This window comes from Amblyomma maculatum, chromosome 3 (genome assembly GCF_055883805.1).
Source record: "Amblyomma maculatum isolate TAMU_Amacu chromosome 3, ASM5588380v1, whole genome shotgun sequence".
NCBI classification, from domain to species: Eukaryota; Metazoa; Arthropoda; class Arachnida; order Ixodida; family Ixodidae; genus Amblyomma; species Amblyomma maculatum.
The window spans coordinates 8,241,052-8,249,177 of record NC_139346.1 but is presented as its reverse complement, the minus strand read 5'-3'; positions in this window follow the sequence as shown (position 1 = coordinate 8,249,177).

Here is an 8,126-nt window from a genome sequence, read left to right as displayed (position 1 = left end):
CTCAGAACTGCGATTCAAGTTTGCACGTAGCGGCTAGAACGGCACTTCTTACAGGCACTTCTAGGCATGATGTACAAAACGCGGTCATCCACCTTGCGCGGGCTAGGCTCAGAACTGCGATTCAAGCTTGCACATAGCGGCTAAAACGAATCGCTGCAAGTTAATACACACAAAGCTTTACAGGCACTTTTAGGCATGATGTACAAAACGCGGTCATCCAGCTTGCGCGGGCTAGGCTCAGCACTGCGATTCGTTTGCACATAGCGGCTAAAACGAATCGCAACAAGTTATTACACACAAAGCCTTACAGGCACTTTTAGGCATGATGTGCAAAACGCGGTCATCCAGCTTGCGCGGGTTATGCTCAGAACTGCGATTCAAGTTTGCACAAAGCGGCTAAAACAAATCGCTGCAAGTTAATACACACAAAGCTTTGCAAGCACTTTTAGGCATGATGTACAAAACGCGGTCATCCAACTTGCGCGGGCTAGGCTCAGAACTGCGATTCAAGTTTGCACGTAGCGGCTAGAACGAATCGCAACAAGTTAATACACACAAAGCCTTACAGGCACTTTTAGGCATGATGTGCAAAACGCTGTCATCCAGCTTGCGCGGGTTAGGCTCAGAACTGCGATTCAAGTTTGCACATAGCGGCTTAAACGAATCGCTACAAGTTAATACACACAAAGCTTTACAGGCACTTCTAGGCATGATGTACAAAACGCGGTCATCCAGCTTGCGCGGGCTAGGCTCAGAACTGCGATTCAAGTTTGCACGTAGTGGCTAGAACGAATCGCAACAAGTTAATACACACAAAGCTTTACAGGCACTTTTAGGCATGATGTACAAAACGCTGTCATCCAGCTTGCGCGGGCTAGGCTCAGAACTGCGATTCAAGTTTGCACGTAGCGGCTAGAACGAATCGCAACAAGTTAATAAACACAAAGCCTTACAGGCACTTTTAGGCATGATGTACAAAACGCTGTCATCCAACTTGCGCGGGCTAGGCTCAGAACTGCGATTCAAGTCTGCACGAAGCGGCTAGAACGAATCGCAACAAGTTAATACACACAAAGCCTTACAGGCACTTCTAGGCATGATGTACAAAACGCGGTCATCCAGCTTGCGCGGGCTAGGCTCAGAACTGCGATTCAAGTTTGCATGTAGCGGCTAGAACGGCACTTCTTACAGGCACTTCTAGGCATGATGTACAAAACGCGGTCATACAGCTTGCGCGGGCTAGGCTCGGAACTGCGATTCAAGTTTGCACTTAGCGGCTAAAGCGAATCGCAACAAGATAATACACACAAAGCCTTACAGGCACTTTTAGGCATGATGTGAAAAACGGCGTCATCCAGCTTGGGAGGGTTAGGCGCAGAACTGCGATTCAAGTTTGCACATAGCGGCTCAAACGAATCGCAAAACGTTAATACACACAAAGCCGTACAGGCAGTTTTAGGCATGATGTGCAAAACGCTGTCATCCAGCTTGCGCGGGTTAGGCTCAGAACTGAGATTCAATTTCGCACATAGCGGCTAAAACGAATCGCTACAAGTTAATACACACAAAGCTTTACAGGCACTTCTAGGCATGATGTACAAAACGCGGTCATCCAGCTTGCGCGGGCTAGGCTCAGAACTGCGATTCAAGTTTGCACGTAGCGGCTAGAACGGCACTTCTTACAGGCACTTCTAGGCATGATGTACAAAACGCGGTCATCCACCTTGCGCGGGCTAGGCTCAGAACTGCGATTCAATTTCGCACATAGCGGCTAAAACGAATCGCAACAAGTTAATACACACAAAGCCTTACAGGCACTTTTAGGCATGATGTGAAAAACGCTGTCATCGAGCTTGCGCGGGTTAGGCTCAGAACTGCGATTCAATTTCGCACATAGCGGCTAGAAGGAATCATCATCATCATCATCATCATCATCATCATCATCATCATCATCATCATCATCACCAGCCTGATTATACCCACTGCAGGGCGAAGGCCTCTCCCATATTTCTCCACTTAACCCGGTTCTGTGCTAGTTGCATCCACTTGACCCCTGCGAACTTCTTAATCTCATCCGCCCACCTAACTTTCTGCCGCACCCTGCTACGCTTTCCTTCCCTTGGAATCCAGTTTGTTACCCTCAGCGACCATCGGTTATCCTCTCTTCGCACTACATCTCCTGCCCATGTCCATTTTTTCTTCTTAATTTCTACTAGAATAAAACGAATCGCAATCGCAACAAGTTAATACACACAAAGCTTTACAGGCACTTCTAGGCATGATGTACAAAACGCGGTCATCCAGCTTGCGCGGGCTAGGCTCAGAACTGCGATTCAAGTTTGCACGTAGCGGCTAGAACGGCACTTCTTACAGGCACTTCTAGGCATGATGTACAAAACGCGGTCATCCAGCTTGCGCGGGCTAGGCTCGGAACTGCGATTCAAGTTTGCACGTAGCGGCTAGAACGAATCGCAACAAGTTAATACACACAAAGCCTTACAGGCACTTTTAGGCATGATGTGCAAAACGCTCTCATCCAGCTTGCGCGGGTTAGGCTCAGAACTGCGATTCAAGTTTGCACATAGCGGCTAAAACGAATCGCAACAAGTCATTACACACAAAGCCTTACAGGCACTTTTAGGCATGATGTGCAAAACTCGGTCATCCAGCTTGCGCGGGTTATGCTCAGAACTGCGATTCAAGTTTGCACATAGCGGCTAAAACAAATCGCTGCAAGTTAATACACACAAAGCTTTGCAAGCACTTTTAGGCATGATGTACAAAACGCGGTCATCCAACTTGCGCGGGCTAGGCTGAGAACTGCGATTCAAGTTTGCACGTAGCGGCTAGAACGAATCGCAACAAGTTAATACACACAAAGCCTTACAGGCACTTTTAGGCATGATGTGCAAAACGCGGTCATCCAGCTTGCGTGGGTTAGGCTCAGAACTGCGATTCAAGTTTGCACATAGCGGCTTAAACGAATCGCTACAAGTTAATACACACAAAGCTTTACAGGCACTTCTAGGCATGATGTACAAAACGCGGTCATCCAGCTTGCGCGGGCTAGGCTCAGAACTGCGATTCAAGTTTGCACGTAGCGGCTAGAACGGCACTTCTTACAGGCACTTCTAGGCATGATGTACAAAACGCGGTCATCCAGCTTGCGCGGGCTAGGCTCGGAACTGCGATTCAAGTTTGCACGTAGCGGCTAGAACGAATCGCAACAAGTTAATACACACAAAGCCTTACAGGCACTTTTAGGCATGATGTGCAAAACGCTGTCATCCAGCTTGCGCGGGTTAGGCTCAGAAATGCGATTCAAGTTTGCACATAGCGGCTTAAACGAATCGCTACAAGTTAATACACACAAAGCTTTACAGGCACTCCTAGGCATGATGTACAAAACGCGGTCATCCAGCTTGCGCGGGCTAGGCTCAGAACTGCGATTCAAGTTTGCACGTAGCGGCTAGAACGGCACTTCTTACAGGCCATCCAGCTTGCGCGGGCTAGGCTCGGAACTGCGATTCAAGTTTGCACTAAGCGGCTAAAGCGAATCGCAACAAGATAATACACACAAAGCCTTACAGGCACTTTTAGGCATGATGTGAAAAAAGGCGCCATCCAGCTTGGGAGGGTTAGGCGCAGAACTGCGATTCAAGTTTGCACATAGCGGCTCAAACGAATCGCAACACGTTAATACACACAAAGCCGTACAGGCACTTTTAGGCATGATGTGCAAAACGCTGTCATCCAGCTTGCGCGGGTTAGGCTCAGAACAGATTCAATTTCGCACATAGCGGCTAAAACGAATCGCTACAAGTTAATACACACAAAGCTTTACAGGCACTTCTAGGCATGATGTACAAAACGCGGTCATCCAGCTTGCGCGGGCTAGGCTCAGAACTCCGATTCAAGTTTGCACGTAGCGGCTAGAACGGCACTTCTTACAGGCACTTCTAGGCATGATGTAAAAAACGCGGTCATCCACCTTGCGCGGGCTAGGCTCAGAACTGCGATTCAAGTTTGCACATAGCGGCTAAAACGAATCGCTGCAAGTTAATACACACAAAGCTTTACAGGCACTTTTAGGCATGATGTACAAAACGCGGTCATCCAGCTTGCGCGGGCTAGGCTCAGAACTGCGATTCAAGTTTGCACATAGCGGCTAAAACGAATCGCAACAAGTTATTACACACAAAGCCTTACAGGCACTTTTAGGCATGATGTGCAAAACGCGGTCATCCAGCTTGCGCGGGTTTTGCTCAGAACTGCGATTCAAGTTTGCACATAGCGGCTAAAGCGAATCGCAACAAGATAATACACACAAAGCCTTACAGGCACTTTTAGGCATGATGTGAAAAACAGCGTCATCCAGCTTGGGAGGGTTAGGCGCAGAACTGCGATTCAAGTTTGCACATAGCGGCTCAAACGAATCACAACACGTTAATACACACAAAGCCGTACAGGCACTTTTAGGCATGATGTGCAAAACTCTGTCATTAAGCTTGCGCGGGTTAGGCTCAGAACTGAGATTCAATTTCGCACATAGCGGCTAAAACGAATCGCTACAAGTTAATACACACAAAGCTTTACAGGCACTTCTAGGCATGATGTACAAAACGCGGTCATCAAGCTTGCGCGGGCTAGGCTCAGAACGGCGATTCAAGTTTGCACGTAGCGGCTAGAACGGCACTTCTTACAGGCACTTCTAGGCATGATGTACAAAACGCGGTCATCCACCTTGCGCGGGTTAGGCTCAGAACTGCGATTCAAGTTTGCACATAGCGGCTAAAACGAATCGCAACAAGTTATTACACACAAAGCCTTACAGGCACTTTTAGGCATGATGTGCAAAACTCGGTGATCCAGCTTGCGCGGGTTATGCTCAGAACTGCGATTCAAGTTTGCACATAGCGGCTAAAACAAATCGCTGCAAGTTAATACACACAAAGCTTTACAAGCACTTTTAGTCATGATCTACAAAACGCGGTCATCCAACTTGCGCGGGCTAGGCTCAGAACTGCGATTCAAGTTTGCACGTAGCGGCTAGAACGAATCGCAACAAGTTATTACACACAAAGCCGTACAGGCACCTTTAGTCATGATGTGCAAAACGCTGTCATCCAGCTTGCGCGGGTTAGGCTCAGAACTGAGATTCAATTTCGCACATAGCGGCTAAAACGAATCGCTACAAGTTAATACACACAAAGCTCTACAGGCACTTCTAGGCATGATGTACAAAACGAGGTCATCCAGCTTGCGCGGGCTAGGCTCAGAACTGCGATTCAAGTTTGCACGTAGCGGCTAGAACGGCACTTCTTACAGGCACTTCTAGGCATGATGTACAAAACGCGGTCATCCACCTTGCGCGGGCTAGGCTCAGAACTGCGATTCAAGCTTGCACATAGCGGCTAAAACGAATCGCTGCAAGTTAATACACACAAAGCTTTACAGGCACTTTTAGGCATGATGTACAAAACGCGGTCATCCAGCTTGCGCGGGTTATGCTCAGAACTGCGATTCAAGTTTGCACATAGCGGCTAAAACAAATCGCTGCAAGTTAATACACACAAAGCTTTACAAGCACTTTTAGGCATGATCTACAAAACGCGGTCATCCAACTTGCGCGGGCTAGGCTCAGAACTGCGATTCAAGTTTGCACGTAGCGGCTAGAACGAATCGCAACAAGCTATTACACACAAAGCCGTGCAGGCACTTTTAGTCATGATGTGCAAAACGCTGTCATCCAGCTTGCGCGGGTTAGGCTCAGAACTGAGATTCAATTTCGCACATAGCGGCTAAAACGAATCGCTAAAAGGTAATACACACAAAGCTCTACAGGCACTTCTAGGCATGATGTACAAAACGCGGTCATCCAGCTTGCGCGGGCTAGGCTCAGAACTGCGATTCAAGTTTGCACGTAGCGGCTAGAACGGCACTTCTTACAGGCACTTCTAGGCATGATGTACAAAACGCGGTCATCCACCTTGCGCGGGCTAGGCTCAGAACTGCGATTCAAGCTTGCACATAGCGGCTAAAACGAATCGCTGCAAGTTAATACACACAAAGCTTTACAGGCACTTTTAGGCATGATGTACAAAACGCGGTCATCCAGCTTGCGCGGGCTAGGCTCAGCACTGCGATTCGTTTGCACATAGCGGCTAAAACGAATCGCAACAAGTTATTACACACAAAGCCTTACAGGCACTTTTAGGCATGATGTGCAAAACGCGGTCATCCAGCTTGCGCGGGTTATGTTTAGAACTGCGATTCAAGTTTGCACAAAGCGGCTAGAACAAATCGCTGCAAGTTAATACACACAAAGCTTTGCAAGCACTTTTAGGCATGATGTACAAAACGCGGTCATCGAACTTGCGCGGGCTAGGCTCAGAACTGCGATTCAAGTTTGCACGTAGCGGCTAGAACGAATCGCAACAAGTTAATACACACAAAGCCTTACAGGCACTTTTAGGCATGATGTGCAAAACGCTGTCATCCAGCTTGCGCGGGTTAGGCTCAGAACTGCGATTCAAGTTTGCACATAGCGGCTTAAACGAATCGCTACAAGTTAATACACACAAAGCTTTACAGGCACTTCTAGGCATGATGTACAAAACGCGGTCATCCAGCTTGCGCGGGCTAGGCTCAGAACTGCGATTCAAGTTTGCACGTAGCGGCTAGAACGAATCGCAACAAGTTAATAAACACAAAGCCTTACAGGCACTTTTAGGCATGATGTACAAAACGCGGTCATCCAACTTGCGCGGGCTAGGCTCAGAACTGCGATTCAAGTCTGCACGTAGCGGCTAGAACGAATCGCAACAAGTTAATACACACAAAGCCTTACAGGCACTTCTAGGCATGATGTACAAAACGCGGTCATCCAGCTTGCGCGGGCTAGGCTCAGAACTGCGATTCAAGTTTGCATGTAGCGGCTAGAACGGCACTTCTTACAGGCACTTCTAGGCATGATGTACAAAACGCGGTCATACAGCTTGCGCGGGCTAGGCTCGGAACTGCGATTCAAGTTTGCACTTAGCGGCTAAAGCGAATCGCAACAAGATAATACACACAAAGCCTTACAGGCACTTTTAGGCATGATGTGAAAAACGGCGTCATCCAGCTTGGGAGGGTTAGGCGCAGAACTGCGATTCAAGTTTGCACATAGCGGCTCAAACGAATCGCAACACGTTAATACACACAAAGCCGTACAGGCAGTTTTAGGCATGATGTGCAAAACGCTGTCATCCAGCTTGCGCGGGTTAGGCTCAGAACTGAGATTCAATTTCGCACATAGCGGCTAAAACGAATCGCTACAAGTTAATACACACAAAGCTTTACAGGCACTTCTAGGCATGATGTACAAAACGCGGTCATCCAGCTTGCGCGGGCTAGGCTCAGAACTGCGATTCAAGTTTGCACGTAGCGGCTAGAACGGCACTTCTTACAGGCACTTCTAGGCATGATGTACAAAACGCGGTCATCCACCTTGCGCGGGCTAGGCTCAGAACTGCGATTCAAGTTTGCACATAGCGGCTCAAACGAATCGCAACACGTTAATACACACAAAGCCGTACAGGCACTTTCAGGCATGATGTGCAAAACGCTGTCATCCAGCTTGCGCGGGTTAGGCTCAGAACTGCGATTCAATTTCGCACATAGCGGCTAAAACGAATCGCAACAAGTTAATACACACAAAGCCTTACAGGCACTTTTAGGCATGATGTGAAAAACGCTGTCATCGAGCTTGCGCGGGTTAGGCTCAGAACTGCGATTCAATTTCGCACATAGCGGCTAAAAGGAATCATCATCATCATCATCATCATCATCATCATCACCAGCCTGATTATACCCACTGCAGGGCGAAGGCCTCTCCCATATTTCTCCACTTAACCCGGTTCTGTGCTAGTTGCATCCACTTGACCCCTGCGAACTTCTTAATCTCATCCGCCCACCTAACTTTCTGCCGCACCCTGCTACGCTTTCCTTCCCTTGGAATCCAGTTTGTTACCCTCAGCGACCATCGGTTATCCTCTCTTCGCACTGCATCTCCTGCCCATGTCCATTTTTTCTTCTTAATTTCTACTAGAATAAAACGAATCGCAATCGCAACAAGTTAATAC